The sequence below is a fragment of the Erinaceus europaeus genome, chromosome 7 (assembly GCF_950295315.1).
Source record: "Erinaceus europaeus chromosome 7, mEriEur2.1, whole genome shotgun sequence".
Lineage (NCBI taxonomy): Eukaryota > Metazoa > Chordata > Mammalia > Eulipotyphla > Erinaceidae > Erinaceus > Erinaceus europaeus.
The window spans coordinates 45,530,041-45,551,487 of record NC_080168.1 but is presented as its reverse complement, the minus strand read 5'-3'; positions in this window follow the sequence as shown (position 1 = coordinate 45,551,487).

Here is a 21,447-nt window from a genome sequence, read left to right as displayed (position 1 = left end):
TGTTTCTTGCCTTTCCCCCTCCCCACCCCCAGCCTGCCCCCCCAAGCAGGCCATAAAGTGTCCACAGCTGTGCCCTTTATCACCCTTTTCTTTCTATGCCCACCAGGGAGATGAGTTGAAATATAGCACAGCCATTACTGCTGACAAGAAGGAACAATTTAGAAACATTTTTGCTTTTCAGTGGGGGAAGCTGCTGGCACAAAAGATAGTACATCATTTTATTGTAAATGCTTTTTAAATGTGGGTCACTTGGCCATCGTCAGCACTGAAGGATAGAAAAGTTCAAATCACCAAAGCAGAGATTCCGTCCCCTCCCCCCTGAATTATGCTAATGGACACCCAGAAAGACAGGGAGGAGGTATCTGCTACCAGTCCATGCTCCCCCTCTCCAGTCCCTCCCCTCCTCATGGCAGAGAGCTGGCAGATCAGATCCACAGGCCAACAAGGGGGCCTGCAGGTCCCCCAGTCTTTCACCAGACTTTTTGAAAGAATCAAAAGGCTGGTGGTCTGGTCTCTCCAGGGCTGAGGGAGTTTTTCATCCCTGGTTTGTTTGCCAAGGGCTGCCTGAGACCGCGTGCAAGTGTGTGCATGTGCGTGTGCGTGTGCGTGTGCGTGTGTGTGTGTGTGTGTCCCCTAGGAGAGAGCAGTTGTTCTTCCTCTTCTAAGTGTGGCATTCTCTCAGCAGTCTTTAAAAAATTTTTTTTTAATTATTTTATTTATTTATTTACTTATTTATTTATTTGTTGGATAGAGACAGAGAAATTGAGAGAAGGGAAAGATAGAGAGGAAGAGAGACAGAGAGATGCTTGCAGACCTGCTTTGCCACCTGTGAAGCGACTGCCCTGCAGGTGGGACCCTAACCAGTCCTTGTGCTTTGCACCATGTGCGCTTAACCTGCTGCGCTACCGCCGACCCCCCTTTTTTAAATTTATTTTTTATTTTTTATTTAAGAAAGGATAAATTAACAAAACCATAGGGTAGACGGGGTACAACTCCACACAATTCCCACCACCCAGTCTCCATATCCCATCCCCTCCCCTGATAGCTTTCCCACTCTCTATCCCTCTGGGAGCATGGACCCAGGGTCGTTGTGGGTTGCAGAAGGTGGAAGGTCTGGCTTCTGTAATTACTTCCCCGCTGAACATGGACGTTGACTGGTCGGTCCATACTCCCAGTCTGCCTCTCTCTTTCCCTAGTAGGGTGGGTCTCTGGGGGAGGCGGAGCTCCAGGACACATTGGTGGGGTCTTCAGTCCAGGGAAGCCTGGCCGGCATCCTGATGGCATCTGGAATCTGGTGGCTGAAAAGAGAGTTAACATACAAAGCCAAACAAATTGCTGAGCAATCATGGACCCAAAGGTTGGAATAGTGGAGAGGAAGTGTTAGGGGGGGTACTCACTGCAAACTCCAGTGTACTTCTGCTTTTGCACTTGTTTATGGATACGTGTGAATATATGCTCTCTCTCACAGAACCTGGTGTATATCTAGGGTTAGGGACTTTGTTAGAAAGTAATCCACCTTGTTCAACAATTTGTTTGGCTTCATATGTTAACTCTCTTTTCAGTCACTAGGTTCCAGATGTCATCAGGATGCCGGCCAGGCTTCCCTAGACTGAAGACCCCACCAATGTGTCCTGGAGCTCCGCTTCCCCAGAGACCCACCCTACTAGGGAAAGAGAGAGGCAGACTGAGAGTATGGACTGACCAGTCAACGCCCATGTTCAGTGGGGAAGCAATTACAGAAGCCAGACCTTCTACCTTCTGCAACCCACAACGACCCTGGGTCCATGCTCCCAGAGGGATAGAGAATGGGAAAGCTATCAGGGGAGGGGGTGGGATATGGAGATTGGGTGGTAGGAATTGTGTGGAATTGTACCCCTCCTACCCTATGGTTTTGTTAATTAATCCTTTCTTAAATTAAAAAAAAAAAACAAGCAACAAAAAGGAAATAAATAAATAAATATTTTAAAAAAAGAAAGTAATCCACCTGGGATGGAATTAGAGAATGCTATGAAAGGAAAGGTCTCACCCGAGTAATGAAGCTGAAGCGTAGTCATTCCACACGTGAAGTCTCTGGACACAGTCTGAACTGAAGCATGTTGAGGTGGCAGTTGTTGCGTTGATTAGGTTGCGATCGGCTGATGCAATATTATTTGATATGGATTGGGAGAGGCATGCGGGAAAGTGGGCCCTATCCTAAGTTTCCAGGACTGGGAGAAATATAGGCTCTCTAGTGGAGATGTGAGGTTCCTGCTGTCTTAGGGTTCAAAAAGACAATGGATAGTTAATGTTATCATCACATTATTTGGTAATTGGGTTAACTTTGAAAGGTCCTTTTGTTAGGGTTTGCTGTATAGTACCCAGTATCTTGTAAATAGCTGTGCCACTGGTTGCCTCTGATCTACTTGGTCTGGGCTTTTGAGAGAGTCTGCATATCAAATCCATAGCGTATATATTAAGAAGACTCAGTCTGTGTTTTAAAAACTTCGAGACATAAAATTAGTTTTTCCCCTCTCATATTAATTAACTAGTGATTTATATGACTACCCTTTACTAGGAGTGTATATAAACACCATTCCCACCACCAAAAGATTATGTCCCTTCCCACCCACCCACCCCCACCCCCTACCGGCCCAGGAAGCCGCATGTCTACCCCTCACCACAGGGTTTTTACTTTGGTGCCCTACTTTCAATTTAGAGAGGAATTCTCTCAAATTGAGAGAAGGGAAAGATAGAGAGGAAGAGAGACAGAGAGACGCTTGCAGACCTGCTTCACCGCCTGTGAAGCAACTCCCCTGCAGGTGGGACCCTAACCTGTCCTTGTGCTTTGCACCATGTGCCCTTAACCTGCTGTGCTACCGCCAACCCCCCCCTTTTTTATTGAGATTTCTTGTTCTTTGTTTTCTGGTAATCGATCCATACCAGGACCTCAAGCATGCACAACATACACTCTATCTCCACTCCACATCCTTGGCCCTTTTTAAAATTATTATTACCTCCAGGATTATCACTAGGGTTTGGTGCCAGCACTACGAATTCACTTCATTTTTTTCCCCATTGGAAAAAATCCTATTTAACAGGACAGAGAGAACATGAGAGAAGAGAAGATAGAGGGAAAGAGACAGAGACACCTGCTGACCTATTTCACCACTTGTGAGTGAGCGTGGATCTTTACACTTTGTACTATGTGCTTAACCAGGTGTGCCACCGTCCAGTTTTGTTTTTGACGGGCTGGCTTCACGGGCGGGTAACAGACGACCCGGGACTCATGGCTGGTTTTGTACGCAGTATCTCTTTATTCATGCAGGACACAGCGCAATCTATACCAAGCTAAGCTAAACTAAAAAATACAAACAATCTTGTCCTTATAAATATACTAGCCCAGTAGGGTGGGAACAGGATGCGACACAGAGAGGGTGGAGAGAAAAGTGACTGGTGAAAATCAGAGTGTGACAAGGAGAGGGGGCGGAGCAGGCAAGAATTCTACCACTGAACCACCAATGCCCTGGAGGGAGGGTGGTGCTTGTTAACAGAGGTTATGTAAATAGAATACAGTGTTATGTAAATAGAATGCAGGGGGGATTAAACCAAATGAAACAGAAGGGGGTTTTAAAAGCAGAATTAGAAGCATACCAACAATTCCCCCTTTCTTTTTAACTAATGGCCATACTATCAGGATTGTGGGGTGAACAGAAACCTATATCATACAGGCGTTTTCAAAAGAACTGGCATAAGACATGGAAAACAAAATAGGCGAGCAGCAATAACCAGTGTGATGCCAAGGGGAACGTTTCTTGCCTCAAAGGGCAAGGCCTAGCAGGCGAAAGGGCATTTCTTGCCTCTGGGAGCGCTTCATGCCTCTGGGGGCATCTCTTGCCTCAAAGGGCGTTTCCTACCTCTGTGGGCATAACCTAATAAGGAGGGGTAGTTTTCTACCTCTGGGGAAGAGCCTGCAGGCGAGGGGACATGGTCTATAAAGTCTCAAGGCAATTGGCTGAAGTTAGTCTTTGAGAAACACAGCAGCGTGTACCAGTAAGTCTGATGGAGGTATCAGTCCAAAGTAGCTGACCACAGAAGAAAATGCCAAGGGATGAAACACTGCATGTCTGTCTCGATGGGGAATGTCGGCCACCAGAATTCTGCTTTTCTGTAGAGAGTGATCTTTGGAGTCTGTGAATCTGTTTCTTCAGGTTGTGCCAGGTCACATCATTGGTTTCTGTGGGTGCGTTGTAGTCATTCCATCTTGTGGGCGATGTCAGAGAACAGGATCCAAATGGATTTTCAGGAATTCCATTTGAGTAGCTGCTTTTTCATGTGAAGACTTGACAGCTGAAATTCACTTACTTGTCAAACAAAACTTGTAGCAGATTAGAAGTTTACTATAATTGATAACTCCATTATAATTGGAAGTCCTTTCTAGTATGATTTTAAGGTTGTTTAAACAGTTTAAACTCAATAAAATGTGGAAAGGTAAACAGAAGAACCATGGTAGAAGCCTCAGGCATGAGAATAATTAACATAATCGTTGCACTATCTGCCCCGCCCATAACTCATAACGTTTCAGATTTATGCCAAGACATAAAAAAGAAATCAAAGGAGGGAAAAAACAATTTTTTGGATTGTTACTGGATGTCTCTATAAATCATGGCTGTGTCCAGCATTTTTTTTTTAAGTCAATGTCAAACAAAAATTCAGTCATTCAAATCACTCTCTTATGATACACAACTTGAACCAGATTATCCAGTTCTCACCATGTAGTATCATGAGTCCCCGGAGGGCGTCCTAGTCCAAAGAGCTCTTCAAAATTCCATTTAGGGTGCTTCTGACTGTTCCTGCTGTATTGCTTCAGGCATCTACTTTTAAAAGCGTCTTCCCATCAAAGAAAGAATCCAATCAGGAGAGTAGAACTAACCACGTGTCTCCATTCTTGGGGACTGCCATGGTACTGGAGAATGCTCCTCAGCGGGAAACATGTGAGAAGAAGTCCAGAAAGTCCCAGTGGAAATCCCCATGCATATCCCAAGGTCTATGATCACAGTCATAAAGAACCAAATTGTGGCCTGGAGCAAAATGTAGTCCTTTTCCTCAGGAAACATGGGAGAGGGAATCCAGAAAGTCTAAGGAGAAATCTCAGTGCATCTCCCAAGCTCTATGATTTTAGGGTCACAAGAAACCAAAGTTCCTGGTCAGGGAAACAAAGTGTGGCCCAGAGCAAAATGTTCCAGAGACAGAGTAACTGTCTCATGATGAAACAGTAGAGGCTTTGGCAAACCTCTTCATAAGTAGAAGAGAAGACCATAATGCATAGGTAGGCAAAGTCTTCACTTATCTGGGAGTTGCGCAGGTCCGGTCCCACGTTGTAGGCGCCATATGTTGTTTTCGCTGGGCTGGCTTCATGGGCGGGTAACAGACAACCCAGGACTCATGGCTGGGTTGTACGCAGTATCTCTTTATTCATGCAGGATGCAGCGCAATCTATACCAAGCTAAGCTAAACTAAACTACTAGTTTAGCTCTAATTTGAGGAACGTTCTCCAGTACCCTGGCAGTCCCCAAGAATGGAGACACGTGGTTAGTTCTACTCTCCTGATTGGATTCTTTCTTCGATGGGAAGACACTTTTAAAAATGGGTGCCTGAAGCAATCCAGCAGGAACAGTCAGAAGCACCCTAAATGGAATTTCGAGGAGTTTTTTGGACTAGGACGCCCTCCGGGGACTCTTGATGCTACATGGTGAGATCTGTTTCGTAAGAGAGTGATTTGAATGACTGAATTTTTGTTTGACATTGACTTAAAAAAAAATAAAGAGATACTGCGTACAACCCAGCCATGAGTCCCGGGTCGTCTGTTACCCGCCTGTGAGGCCAGCCCGGCGAAAACAACAGTCCAGCCCCTACCCTTTTATTTATTTATTTATTAAACTTAATTTAAAAAGCAAAAGAGTGATACCAAAGTACTACTCCACTATCCATGGAGTTCCAGTGTCTTACCTTTGTGCTCTCAACTTGTGCTAGTGTGGAGCCCAAGGCCAGCTGAACCCCCCTCTACCATTTAATGGTACATACGGCTAAGATTGTTGTCAGCACTAAGGTGAGAAATGACAGAGTAAAACACACAGGGTTCAGTCTCCTGTCCCTCACCCCAGGAAGCTCGCTTCTCCTTTTTTTTTATGCTACAAATGTACACCTTGTATTTTTTCATAAATTATAACTTGGAGAAATTCTTCTTTTAATCCTTTTTTGGCCATATTGTAACTCATTTTCATTTTTAAAATTTTCCCCCACCACTCCCATCACCAAAGTTCTGTGTCCCCATCCCCACTCGCATAGATAACCACTATAGTTCTCCCACACTCTTAGAAACAGGTTGATGTTTTGCTTTTTTCAAATATGTATATTCAATTCTCTATACTCTGCATATGAGTGAAACCATTCTGTAGTTGTTCTTCACCTCCTTACTTGCTTCACTAAGCATAATCTTCTCCAGTTCCATCCACTTTATCCCAAAGGAAACAATAACATCTTTTTTTTTTTTCCTGTATGGATATGTTCCATATCCAGTCATCTGCCACAGGTAATTTTGGTTGTTTCCAGTTTTTTGCTGTTGTGAATAAAGCTAATATCAACGTGGGAGGAGTGTGGGTGGGTACAGGGACTGGGTGCACCTGGTTGAGTGCATGTTACAATGTGCAAGGACTTGGGTTCAAGCCCCCCAGTCCCCACCTACAGGGGGAAAGCTTTGTGAGTGATAAAGCAGTGTATCAGGTGTCTGTTTCTCTCCCCCTCTACCACTCTCTTCCCTCTCAATTTCTGGCTGTCTTTATCCAATAAATAAAATAGAATAAAAACATGGGGGTGCATATGTCCCTTTGAATCAGGGTTATTGTCTTTTGGGTATATGCCTCGTGGTGGAATTGCTGGATCATATGGCATTTCCATTTGTAGTTGTTTAAGGATTCTTCATACTATTTTCCATAGTGGTTGTACCAGTTTACATTGCCACCAGCAGTGTAGTAGAATTCATCTCTCTCCACATCCTCTCCAGCACTTATCTTCTCCTGTTTTATTAATGGATCCCATTCTCACAGGTGTGAGGTAGAATCTCACTGTGGTTTTGATTTACATTTCTGAGTGAATTGGAGCATTTCTGTATATGTCTGTGGGCCATGTGCATCTCTTCTTTAGAGAACTGTCTACCTATCTCTTCTGCACCCTTTTTTATTGGGTTGTTCTATTTCTTTTTGTTCAAGTGTATTAGTTCTTTATGGATGTTTGATATTAACTGCTTGTCTGACATGTAGTGTGCAAATATCTTTTCCCATTTGCTGGGTTTTTTGATCTGTACAAAATTTTCTTTAGATGTGTAAAAGCTTTTTTAATTTGATATAATCCCATTCATTTTTGTTTTTGTTTCCCTTGCCCATGGTATGGAGTCTCCAAATATGTCTTTTTTAAAGATTTTATTTATTTATTAATGAGAAATATAGGAGAAAGAGAAAGAACCAGACGTCACTCTGGTACATGTGCTGCCAGGGATTGAACTCAGGACCTCATGCTTGAGAGTCCGATGCTTTATCCACTGTTCCACATCCCGGACCACTCCAAATATGTCCTTAATGCTAAGGTCCTGGAATGTTTCACCAGTGTATTCTTCTATGTACTTTATAGTTTCAGGTTTGATATCTATCTTTGATCCATTTTGAGTTAATTTTGGTGCTGGTGTTAGGTGGTGATATAGTTTCATTTTTTCTGCTTATGGCTGTTCAATTCACCCAACACCATTTGTTAGAGACTTTATTTTCCCCATTTGACAGTTGTTTTTAAAGACTTGTAAAATTTTATTTATAAAATAAAAAATATTGACAAGACCATAAGATAAGAGGGGTACAATTCCACACAATTCCCACCACCAGAGTTCTGTATCCCATCCCTTCCCTTGAAAGCTTTCCTATTATCCCTCTGGAAGCATGAACCCAGGATCATTATGGGGTGCAGAAGGTCAAGGGTCTGGCTTCTTCTTTTTGTTTTTGTCCTTTTTAAATTTTATTTATAAAAAGGAAACACTGGGGAGTTGGGCAGTAGCGCAACAGGTTAAGCGCATGTGGCACAAACACAAAGACCAGCGTAAGAATCCCAGTTCGAGCCCCCGGCTCCCCACCTGCAGGGGAGTCGCTTCACAGGTGGTGAAGCAGGTCTGCAGGTGTCTGTCTTTCTCTCCCTTCTGTCTTCCCCTCCTCTCTCCATTTCTCTCTGTCCTATCCAACAACAACAACTACTACAACAATAAAACAACTAGGGCAACAAAAGGGAATAAATAAATAAATAAAAGGAAACACTGACAAAACCATAGGATAAGAGGGGTACAACTCCACACAATACCCACCACCAGAACTCCATATCCCATCCCCTCCCTTGATAGCTTTCCTATTCTTTAACCCTCTGGGAGTATGGACCCAAGGTCATTGTGGGATGCAGAAGGTTGAAGATCTGGCTTCTGTAATTGCTTCCCCGCTGAACATGGGCATTGACAGGTCGATCCATACTCCCAGCCTGCCTCTCTCTTTCCCTATGGGGAAGGGCTCTGGGGAAAGGGAGCTCCAGGACACATTGGTGGGGTTGTCTGTCCAGGGAAGTCTGGTTGGCATGCTAGCATCTGGAACCTGGTGGTTGAAAAGAGAGTTAACATACAAAGCCAAACAAATTGTTGACCAATCATGGACCTAAGAGCTTTAATAGTGCAGATGAAGAGTTGGGGGGGAGGTGTCTCCATTTGGTAGATAGCTAGTAGGCATATTTTAGTTATATTCCAAAGGGCCTGTGGCTATACTAGTTTTTTTTCTTTTCTTTTTCTTTTTTCCCATGAGCCTGAAATCTGATATGCAGGTGGATCCAAGTTGTTGCCTGGGGAAGATGATGTCTTGGCTGGAAAAAGGAACAGAAAGCTGGAGATGATGTTTTGACTGGAAAAAGGAACAGAAAGCTGGAAAAAGGACCAGAAAGGGAATAGAGTAGCTCCGAAATATGGGAAAGATGTATTAATATTGTTGACTGTAAACCCCATTGATTTGATCTGATCTGGGGCCCATATTCAGCTTACGAGCTTACGTGGCCTCTGCACCCCTGTAGATTTGAGCTCATATTCTGTGGTCATGAGTAGGAACGTTCCAAGCTGCCCCAATGAGGGTCTGGCTTCTATAATTGCTTCCTCACTGAACATGGGCAGGTCGATCCATACTCCCAGCCTGTCTCTTGCTTTCCCCAGTGGGGCAGGAGTCTGGGGAGGTGTAGGGGTCCAGAGTGCACTGGGTGAGGTCATCTGCCCAGGGAAGTCAGGCTGGTGTCATGGTAGCATCTACAACTTGGTGGCTGAAAAGCATCAAATGCACAAGAGAGGGGACTGAGGTAAGGAGGGAAGGAGAGAGAGAGAGAGAATGAACTCAGAGCACATGTGGTACTGGTATTCAAACCAGGAGCCTCAGGCATGCAGGTCCTGTGCTCTACCGGCTGACTTATTTTCCTGGACCTCAAAAGGTTGGATTCTTAAAAAAGAGGGGAGGAAGAAAGGAGAGTAGGAGGGAAGAGAAAAGCTAAGGTAAAAGCGAATCTCTTAAGACTTGGCTCTGGTGGACTAGAGTTGGTGTGTTGCACCAAGGTAAAAGTCTCTGGGATGGGAGTGAGGGAGGCAGAATACAGGTCCTGGAAAAGGTTGACAGAGGACCTAGTGGGGGTTGAATTGTTATGTGTAAAGCTGAGAAGTGTTATGCATGTACAAACTATTGTATTTACTGTCGAATTTAAAACATTAATCCCCCAATAAAGAAAAAAATTTTAAAAAAGATTTGATTCTGGAAGACTTTCCATGGGACAGTGTTACTGCTAAAGGACTTATGACTGTTTCACCTTCACCTGGTTCACTCCACTGAGTTCCTACTATCACTTTACTCCAGGAGGATCATGACAGTGAACTGTTAGCACTGTCATTTATAATAAGAAACATGTGTATTGGGTCCCATTTGTGTCTGAGTTCCTAAAATCCTTGGTATCTCCTAAATGAGGATAATGTTGAACATGGCTTATGTTATTTGAGGTGACTTCTGGAAGCTGCCAAGGGTGGAGCTAGTGGCCAGAGGACCAAGAGCATGATTAAAGGCTTGGAACTTTAAGATGGGACTCTGGGGAGGGGGCGGGACTGCAAGTTGACAAGCTGACTGATGAGCTGTGCCTGTATCATGAAACTGCCAAAGTGTGACCCTGGTAGTGGTACAGTGACTGAAGCATTGAACTTAAAAGTATGAAGTCCCAAGTTTGATTCCCAGCATTGTACATGCCGGAGTTGTGCTTTGTTTCCGGTTCTCTCTCTCTCTCTCAATCTATTTTTTTTTTAAAGTGTGTATATGAGGGGGGAGTTGGCTGAAAGAACTTCTGGACTGGTGCCCATGCAGTGATGGGGGAGAGTGGGGCTCTGGAGAGGACAAGGAAACTCTGCCCTTTTGCTATTATGCTTTGCTCTAAGCATCTCTTCTGTCCAACTGTTCCTAAATTTCTATGAACTGGTAGTCCACTAAGTAGGATATTTCTGTCTTCTGTCTAATTTGTAGCTGTTCTACAAATTAGAGTTGAAGAGAGGGATGTTGAAAACTTTGCTGACCAGAAGCACTGGTGCCACCCTGTGAGGGACCTGACACTGTCTCCAGTGCTTGAGGTTTATGTTGTGGGGACCCTCAGATCTGGTATCAGGAGTGTTGTGTGTAGGGCATAGCCAAAATAAAATGCTCAGGACAGTTTTTTCCTACTCAAACATTTGTGAGAAATGAGAGAAAACACTAGTTCTTGTTTCTGTAATTATAGGGAAAACTGGCATGAAAATAAAAACTGGGGGTCGGGCCAGTAGCGCAGCAGGTTGAGCGCAGGTGGCGCAAAGCACAAGGACCAGCATAAGGATCCTGGTTTGAACCCCCGGCTCCCCACCTGCAGGGGAGTCGCTTCACAGGCAGTGAAGCTGGTCTGCAAGTGTCTAGCTTCCTCTCCCCCTCTGTCTTCCCCTTCTCTCTCCATTTTTCTCTGTCCTATCCAACAAGGAACGACATCAACAACAATAATAACTACAACAACAAGGGCACCAAAAGTGGGGGGATGGCCTCCAGGAGCAGTAGATTCATGGTGCAGGCACTGAGCCCCAGCAATAACCCTAGAGGCAAAAAAAAAAAAAAAAAAAAAGAAAGAAAACTTAAGAAAATAAAACCTCTCCACTTTGTGAAGTAGACACAGAAAGTGCAAGCAGCCTGCAGTGTCTGGCTTCTGCCTTCTGACCCTCCAGCAGCTGACTGGTTCTCAGCTGTATGTCCACAGTATTTGTGATAGTCATGCTCTGAGAGTGGTGCTAGCACATCATCAGCTTTTGTAGGTGACCCAGGCACATACAGTAAGTCTTCACTTAACAGTGTCAACAGGTTTTTTGAAGTTACAACTTTAAGTGAAAAGGTGCATAAGGAAACCAGGTTCTGGAACAATGTCACTTTGTACAACATGGGCCAGGAATTTTTTTTCACCATCAATGTTGCAACAAAATGAACTCAAATGAACTTGAACAAAATGATGTTATTTAAGGAGCTGCTTGAGTGAATTAAAACAAAGTGCCCTACCTTACTGCTAGCTTAGTGTTCACCAGTTCTGTCTGCTTTGCTGCAGATGTAGAGAGAATGTGGTTATAGCTTACTCGATCTGTTCTAACAATGGACTTGAAGTCTACATTTATGATTAATTATAATACAGGTTTTCTTTGGTGCCAAATTTCTGTTTCATGTGAAGATTTATTTCTTCACTTCTTGTTTTTGCCAGCAGGTTCCATGCCTGTACAGTTTCACTGCTCCTGGTATACTCTTTTATATGTATATTTTCTTTGCCTCCAGGATTATCACTGGGGCTTGGTGCCTGCACTCCACATCTACTGCTTTGTTAAAAACAGGATGGGGTAGATAACATAATGGTTATGCCAAGAGACTCTCATACCTGAGGCTCCAAAGTCCTGAGTTCAATCCCCTGTTCCACCATCAACCAGAGCTAAGCAGTGCTCTGGTTAAAAAAATAAAATAAACCCAGACACCATAGCCCTAGGGCTTCTCCCAGGGATGAGGTTCTCTCATGTGGTGCTGGTTTGAATCCTGGGCCACTCACCTAATGAGGCACATCCCCTAGGATCAGCTGGGTGGCTGCTTCCCCATGCCTGTGACACAGGTTCAAACCTGGCCCTCACTGAACTGGAAGAAGCGTTAGTATTATAGCCTGCCTCCTTCCATCCCTCCCTCTCTGACTCTGTCTCTTTTTACTTGAAAGAAAAAAAAAAAAGCAGGCACTCTAACAGATAAATACTGAGGGCTGGAGAGAAAGTTTGTATCCACTCCCTTGTCAACACTTGTTTCCCATCTTTTATCTGTAGCCCACTGTCACTGAAGTGGCACCTCATTGTGGCTGTAAAAGGTAAGTGACATTGAACATTGTTTTCATGTGACTGTTGGGGAGGTGTCTGTCCACATCGTCTCCCCACCTTAGTGGGTTGCTATTCCCTATTAAACTGCATGATTTCCTTATATATTTTCCATATGAGTTCCTTGTCAGATGTGTGCCATGTAGGTATTTTATCCCATTTTCTAGGTAATTTTATATCTGTGTAGTTTCTTTGGATGTGCAAAATTGTAATTTCATGTAGCCCCATTTGTTTTCTTGTTTGAGTTTGCCCTTGTCCATGGGCTTGAATTTCTAAGTATGTCTCTGATGTCAGTGCCTGCAGGCATCACTTGTTTTTCCCTCTGTGCTGTGTAGATGCCACTCTAATATCCAAGTCTTTAGTTCATCTTGACTTAAAATTTGTGTGTGGTGTCTAGTTTGATTTTATTTTTTTTAAAAAAATGTAGCTGTCCAGTTCTCCTAGCGCCACTTGTTGAAAACTTTGCTTTCTTCTTTGTACAGCTTTGTCATATAGTAAAGACCCATATACAGTGGGTTATTTCTGAATTCCCTATTTCATTTGTCTGAGAGCCTGTTTTTGTTACAATACCATCCTTTTTTATGATAAATGCAACAGACCAGCTTTATTTAACAGGTAAAGTCTGAGCTCTGTTGCTGTGAACACAGCTCATGCACAGATGTAGATGAAGGATTTGTACGTCTTTTCAAGTACTCACTGAACACTACCATATACACATAGACATTAAATATGGAAACAATTTAACTGATGGTGTCCTATACTTCATTTGTTTTGGTCTTTTGGAAGAGGTCGTCTGAAGAGAAGAATCTGTGATTCTTGGTTCATGAATCATGGAATGAACCCAGCCCAGCCTCTGCTGGACACCAAGTCTCCTCCTCCATTCCTCTCCAGACATCAGATGGGTTTTGGGTACTTGTTTAGAATGTTCTCTGGGTATGCTGATACTCATCAAAGTACAGAGTGGCTTGTGGGCCATTCTGTGGCAGGGCAGCAGAAGGTAAGGAGCAAGGAGACACAGACCATGTCATGGCAGAGCAACTGACCTGAATCCATCCTGTTTTTTTTTTTTTTTTTTTAATTATTTTTAATTGCCTCTGCTCCTGGCAGTCATTTTTTTCCCATTTTTTCTTTTCTATTTTATTCGATAGAACAGAGAGAAGCCAGGAGGGGAGAGGGAGATAGAGAAGGAGAGAGAGACACTGCTCGTGAAGCACCTCTTGCAGGTGGGGAGTAGGGCTTAAACCCTGGTCCTTGCACATGGTAATACGTGTACTTAACTGGGTGCACTGCCACCCAGCCCCGTCAATACCATACTGCAGTAATACTGCTTTCTGGTATAACAGAAGTCAGGGAGCAGGCTTCCTTCATTTTTTTTTTCTTTCCCTTTAAGAACTGCATTGGCTATTTGTGGTTGTGTGTGGCTCCACACATCATTTAGATTGTTCAGTTCTCATGAAGAATGCCATTGGACTTTTGATTGCACTTTTGACTGAATCTATAAATTGCTTTAACTAAGGTGATCACTAGCATGACATCCTTCCATTTATTGGTCTTCCGTTTCTTTTCTCATTGCCCTAGAGTTTCATTGTAAAGGTTCTCACCTCCTTTGTTAGATTACTCTGAAGCACTTTAAGTTCTCTGAAGCAGTTGTTAGTGGATTTGTCTCCTAGATTTTTTCCTTTGTGTATAGGAATGCAACAGACTTATGTATATACATTTTATATGGTGCTGATTTACTGAGCTTCTTGTTCCTAGTAGTTTTTCTGGTGGAGTATCTAGGGTTTTCTTTGTATATTATGTCATCTGCAAATAGCTATAGTTTAAGTTTGCTTCCAATTTGCATTTCTTTTGTATCTTTCTCTTGCCTGAGTTTTCTGGCTAGACCTCCAGGATTATGTTTAACAGATGTGGTAAGTATAGACACCCCCAGGGTGTCTATACTTACCCACTAGAAGATAGCTCACCGGGATGGTACGTGCTGCTTTGATATGGGGGTGACCCAGGCTTGAGCCTGGTCCCCACTGCACTGAAGGAAGTTGGGTGCTGTGGTCTCTTTCACTCTTGGTCAAGAGAGGGAGAAGGAGAAAGGGGGGATGGGAGAGCACAAGGGAGGGAAAGAGAAAAAGAGTGTGTGTCAGAGAGAGAACTTCTTATCATGTTCTCTATCTTTGGGAATTCTTTTTTCAGTTTTCCACCATTGAGTATGAGGCTAAATATGGGTCATATATGGCCTTTATTTTATTAAAGTATATTCCTTTTGTTCTCAGTTTACTAGGATTCCTAAAGTCATAAATGGGTGATGAATCTTAAAGGTGTTTTTAGTATCTGTTGATATAATCATGTGTTGTCTATCTTTGCTTTTGTTGGCATGGTGTATCGCATTAATTTTGCATGTCTTGGACCACCCTCGCATCACTAGTATGAGTCTTACCTACTCATGATAGATGATTCTCTTGACGTTTTGTCAGATTTTATTTGCTAAGATTTTGAGGATTTTTTTCATCAGTGTTCATTAGGGATGTCAGTCTATATTTTTATTTTCTTATTTATTTTTGTACTCTCCTGCTTTGGGGATCAAGTGATATTTGCTTTGTAAATGTATCTAGGTGTCCCCACCTCTGCGGTTTTTGAGAGTTTGAACAGGATGGGTGTTATCTCTTCAAAAGTTGAGTAGAACTCATCAGTGAAGCCTTTTAGGAATGGGTGTTTGTTCTTGTCAGAGACTTGTGTACTAACTCCATTTCTGCACCTGTGATTTGCCTGCTTAGGCTGTTTTCTCTTAGTTCAGTCTTGGAAGGTTGTGTTATTTTAAAAATGTGCCTCCCCCCTTTTTTAGAATGTCCATTTAAAACATTTTTTTGAAATCTTTTTATTTTATTATTGAGTGAAGGAGAAATGAAGAGGAGGGGAAGATGGAGGGAGGGAAGGACAGACACTTGTAGACCTGCTTCACCACTTGTGAAGTGACTCCCTCCCACATAGGCTCCTATCCTTGTGCTTCGCACCATGTGTGCTTAACCCACTGTGCTATAACACCTAGCCCCCTAGAATGTCCATTTTGCTTGCATACAGACTCATAATTCTTTTTGCTTCTAGTCTTATTTATAGGGCTGAGAATTTACATGAAGCAATATTCCTCGTGACCACTTTTTTCCACTAGAGAGTGAGAGACAGCAGTAGGAAGAGAGTCAGAGGAAGGAGAGCACTGCACCACTGTTGCTGAAGGTCCCTCCAGCCCTCCCTCACCCAGCAGGTGCCTCATGTGCTTGCTCACGGTTCAAACCCAGCTTCTTCCACACGGGGATGTGCATCCCCCCTCACACTATCCTCTCATAATCCTTTGTGTTTCTGAAGTATCAGTTATAATGACATTTCTCTCATTTCTGATTCTTTTTATCACAGCTTTTCCTTTTTAAAAAAAAATTATCTTAATTTATTGGCTAGAGACAGCCAGAAATTGGGAGGATAGGGGGAGACAGAGACAGAGAGATGCAGCTCTGCTTCGCCACTTGTGAAGCTTCTCCCTAGCAGGTGGGGACCAGGGGCTGGAACCTGGGTCCTTGCACACTAACATGTGTGCTCAACCAGGTGTGCCACCCACAGCACCCCCCCTTTTTTTCCTTCTTAACCTAGCTAGTACTTTATCTATTGATCCTTTCAAAGAACCAAATCTTGTTATCACTGATTTTTTATGTTGGCTTTTTGGTTACTATTTTATTTTCTGACTTTTATTATTTTATTTGACTTTTGGGTCTGTTTATTGCTCCTTATGTAATATTAAATTGTTTTCTGAGATCTTAATGTGGTCTTAAATTACTATGTACTTCTGTCTTTTATATATCCCATGATATCTGATAGCTCTTTTTAAACTTTCTTTATTGGGGGACTAGTGGTTTACAGTCAACAGTAAAATATAATAGTTTGTAAATGCATAACATTTCACATAACAATACACCCCCTCCTCTGCCATCATGTTCCAGGACCTGAACCCTCTCCCCTGCCCCCAGAGCCCTTTACTTTGGTGCAATACACCAGACCCAGTCCAAGTTATGCTTTGTGTTTATTGTTGAACTTTTTTTTTTTTTTTTATAATTGGATTCCTCTAATTGAAGATGCCTTTAAAATTTAGATGGAAAAGGGTTCTACCAATATTTTCCTCTAAGTATTTGGTGGTTTCTGGCCTAAAATCCAAGGGGTGTTGAAATCCCCTACTGTTACTGTGTTGCTGTTTGTATATTGCTGTAGCCCTCTCAGCAGATGTTTGATGTATTTAGATGGCCTCTCATTGGGTGCATAGAGGTTAGTAATCATTAAGACCTCTTGGTGATAGCACCTCTTTTTATTTTCATTTTCCTATAGGGAATTTTTTTATTGGTCTAAATTTTTTGTTAATCTAAGTATTATTCAGAATCACAGTGTTTAGTCTCTACATGTTTGATTCTTCCTTTTATTGTTAATTTCTAGCCATGTGAACAGAAAATAGATTTTATGATTTCACATATTTATTAGATTTTTTGTGTTCCAACATATGACAAATCCTCAAGAATGCTCACTTGAGAAGAATGTGTAATCATTTTTGTCATATAATGTATTCTATATGTATTAGTTCCATCTCATCTAGTCCTTTAAAATCACTAATTCTTGTTTTTCTCTTTCTTTCTCATGGTCTGGGACTTCAAAATGTGTGATATTGAAGTTCCCATGGCAACTTTCTCATTTCATAATTTTTTTTTTTTTTGCCTCCAGGGTTATCATTGCCAGCATGATGAATCCACTGCCCTTGGCCCCCCCCTTTTTTTTTCTTTTGCTGTTTTTTAGATAGGACAGAGACAAATTGCGAGAGGAAAGGAAGACAAGGAGAGAAACGTAGACACCTGCAGATCTGCTTCACCGATTGTGAAGCGACTCCCCTGCAGGTGGGGAGCCGGGGTATCGAAACAGGATCCTTATGCCGGTCCTTGCTCTTCACGACACATGTACTTACTTAACCCACTGCACTACTGCCTGGCTCCCCTTTAGTAAATTTTTTTGCCAAGAGCAGACAGTCAGAATAAGAGAAATAACAGCATTGCTCCACCATCCAGGTGGCTTTTGATGTTGCTGTGCTCTCCCATGCGATGCTGAGGTTTGAACCCTCAGTGTCACAGTTAGTAAAGCACATGCTCTACTGCTGAGCTCCTGGTCCTTTTCTTTTTTTAAAAAAATATTTATTTATTCATTCCCTTTTGTTGCCCTTGTTTTATTGTTGTAGTTATTATTGTTGTCAGTGTTGTTGGATAGGACAGAGAGAAATGGAGAGATGAGGGGAAGATGGGGGGGGAGAGAAAGACACCTGCAGACCTGCTTCACCGCTTGTGAAGCTACACCCCTGCAGGTGGGGAACTGGGGGTTTGAACTGGGATCCTTACGCTGGTCCTTGGGCTTCGCACCACCTGCACTTAACCCACTGCGCTACCACCCGACTCCCCTCCTGGTCCCTTTTTATTTATTTTTTTGTCTGAAGTATCTGTCATGGTGTGTGATACCCAACTATTGTGTTGCTGTCAGTGTATCAGTTGAGGTCTGTTAATATTTATTTGTGTTATTATATGAAGATAAGGTGTATTTGTCTCATGTGAGAGGAGGGAGAGAGAAGAGCCAGAGTACTACTCTGCTAAATGCACGTCTGGTATTGAGTCAGGAATCTTAGGCATACAGGTCCTTCCTGCATTTTATAAGCTGAGCAAGCCCTTCCCTGAATACTGAGTGCAGATACATTCATCACAGTTACATCTTCTTGGGTCGATCCTTTGATTGTTCTGTAGTATCCTTCTCCATTCTGTGTGTTTTCTTTTTTTTCCCTTTGTTAATTTTTTTTTACCTCCAGGGTTAATGCTGGGGCTTGGTTCCTGCACCACAAATCTACTGTTCTTGGAGGCTATTTTTCCTGTTTTTGTTGCCCTTGTTTATCGTTGTTGTTATTATTGTGTTATTGCTGGATAGGACAGAGACATAAAGAGGGGAATACAGGGGGGTAGAGAAAGACACCTGCAGACCTGCTTCACCACCTGTGATGTGACCCCCCCCCCCATGCAGATGGGGAACCAGGGCCTCAAAACGAGATCTTTAAGCCATTCCTTGCACTTTGCACCATGTGCACTTAATCCACTGAGCTACTTTTTTTTTTTGCCTCCAAGGTTATTGCTGGGGCTCGGTGCCTGCACCTCGAATATACTGCTCCTGGAGGCCATTCCCCACCCCCTTTTTGTTTATTGTTATTATTGCTGTCGTTGTTGTTGGATATAACAGAAATGAAGAGAGGAGGGGAAGAGAAAGACACCTGCAGACCTGTTTCACTGCCTATGAAGTGACCCACCCCGGCAGGTGGGGAGCCTTGCACTTTGCACCATGTGTGCTTAGGCCACTGCACTACCGCTGCCCCCCTTGTGTTTTCTTTTAATAAAAGTTTGTTTTTACCTGATATGAGGGTAACAGTTCCTCTTTTTTCCTGTATTGACTTGAAACACCTTTCTCCAATCTCTTTCTCTGAGCCTCTGCTTGTCTTTATATGCGATGTGGCACTCTTGTAAGCCTAGGTTAAGTGAATCCTGTTTTTTGTTCATCCTGTCACTTGCTTTTGTTTGTTTTTAATTATATTAGTGGCTTAATATTGGTTTACAAAATTACATGTCAACAGGGGTATAAATCCCACTCCATTCCCAGCAGGGTTCTGAATCTTCAGTCACCCCACTGCAAGCCACCACATGGGCCAGCCATCATCTCTACAATTGTCTGTCTGCCTTTATACATAATTGTCCGATTTTTCTTCCCAATCTAATCCTCTCTTCCCCCTCCAAGCCACTCATGACAACATTACTACCTCCATATGTCCCTCTCCTTTTCCTGCTCTCTCTGGGTGCTGATGGAGCTGGAGTTCAGAGCCCTCATATCTTCCTATCACTTCTCCCCCACTGGGAATATGGATCAAGGTTGTTATTTGGGTGCAGAAGGTAGGAGTTCTGGCTTCTGTAATTGCTTCTCTGCTGGACATTGACAGATTGATCCATACCCCAGTCTGTTTTCATCCTTCCCCAGTGGGCCAGAGCTCTGGAGAGGTGAGGTTCCAAGACACACGAGTGAGGTTGTCTGCCTAGAGAAGTCAGGGTGGAATCAAGGTAGCATCTGTAACTTGGTGTTCCAGTTCTGGTTTACGGTAGTGTGGGATATTGAACCTGGGACTTTGGAGCCTCAAGGCATGAGAGTCTTTTGCAGAACCATTATGCTATCTACCCCTACCCGTCCATAAGGTTTCTGTTGAGAAGTCTGATGAGAACTTCACAGTGCTGCTTGATTATATTCTTCCTTTCTCTGGAAGCCCATAATATTCTTTGTCCTTCATTTTTGGTAATTTTACAATGATGTCCTTTGGCTTAGATCATTTGATAATCAGGAGTTGGAATAATATAGACAGTCTGTTTTTCACTGCTGCTATAGTGATCACTGCTGCACTTCCAACAGCAATGGCGATTGGTGGGTGCTGTTGCTTGCTGGTCTTGCTCACCTGCCATCCTCCCCTCCACTGACTGCTGCCCTTGCCAAGCCTTACTCTCTCCCAGAGGCTGCATGTGCCCCTCACATGGCCCTGTTGGTGTAGTGAAGCTTTGTCTGTGGTTTGTTGTGTGTAGTTGTTTTAGTGGAGCACAGTTCACTTGCAACTGCTCTGTGATGGCTGCACCACTCAAAGTCGGCTCCACACCTCCCTTGCTCTTTACTCTTAACGCCCGAGGATAGCCCTATTCCCTCCCACTAAGTTAGATTTGAGTTTCAGACTTGTTACTTGAGATTTTTGAAGCCTGAACTTTATGAATTTCCTCTCCACATGATGGCAGTTAGGATATTGGGTTGTCAGAAAAGTCATGATGTATGTTCCTCTATTTCTCTTTGCAGAAAAGCGTCCTAGCTTTCTGATAGCGCAACAGTTTGAGAAAGTAGTCTACACAGACAGGCAAACATCTTGCTGAACCTGGAGTGCTTGCACATCCAGCACGTTGTTTATTCAATGCACAAGTGCTGCTTGGTGACCATCACACATTTGCAGATTTCTTGAAGTAACTCTAAATACCTTTTAGCAAGTAGCTGGTGTTTTTGGTTGATCCTTCCTGTAGACTCATTTTCACTTAAATTTAAATTACCTCACTCTTGCTGCTCTGCAATACCAACTTGTGTTCATTTCAGCTTCTCTGAGTTTCTTAAATCTCTTACCCCCCCTGCTGCTGCTCCTATCCAGGCCTCTCATGGACTGATGCAACAGCCTTGAGTCTGGTCTCTTGATGTTGTTCCTTCTCCATTGTCTGTCTGAATGGTCTTTCTGGTGTATCTTTTCCTGATCTGAAGTGCTGCTGCTCTGACCCATCATGAGACATGATGCTGTTTCTTTCACGCCTGGTATGTCCATGGAACACAAGCAGTTATAGGCCTGGCCCATGACTTTTGTTTTCAAGTCAATTCTTTTCTTGGAAATAGTTTTTCTCCTGCATAAGGCAAGCTCATGGCTTAGCTTAGACATCACTTAAAACTTTTTCAGGGCCAGGCAGTAGTGCAGCGGGTAAAGTTTTGGAGAATAATTCTGATCTTGTCTGAACCCACAGAGCTAAGAAATGAGTTCCCCTCCTCCGTCAGTGATGTTCCATAACTAGCCCCATCCTGGACGTAGAGAAGTTGACCCACATCTCCAGAGGATGAGGACACTGACACTTGACGTCCCAACTCCTTAAGGTTGCTGTGATGCTTCTTGAGGACTTGATGTGCCAGTTTGGCATCGTGCATGAGAGCTGTCCTCCCAAGACTTTCTAGAACCCTCTCCCTTTCTTACTGAAGGTGGTTGTTAAAAAATCCCCCTCCACTCATTAGTCCCTAGAACACCATTTGTTCATTTCTTTCTCCACACTGTGATCACCACCTACCCACAAGTCCTGACAGGCAACACCTTG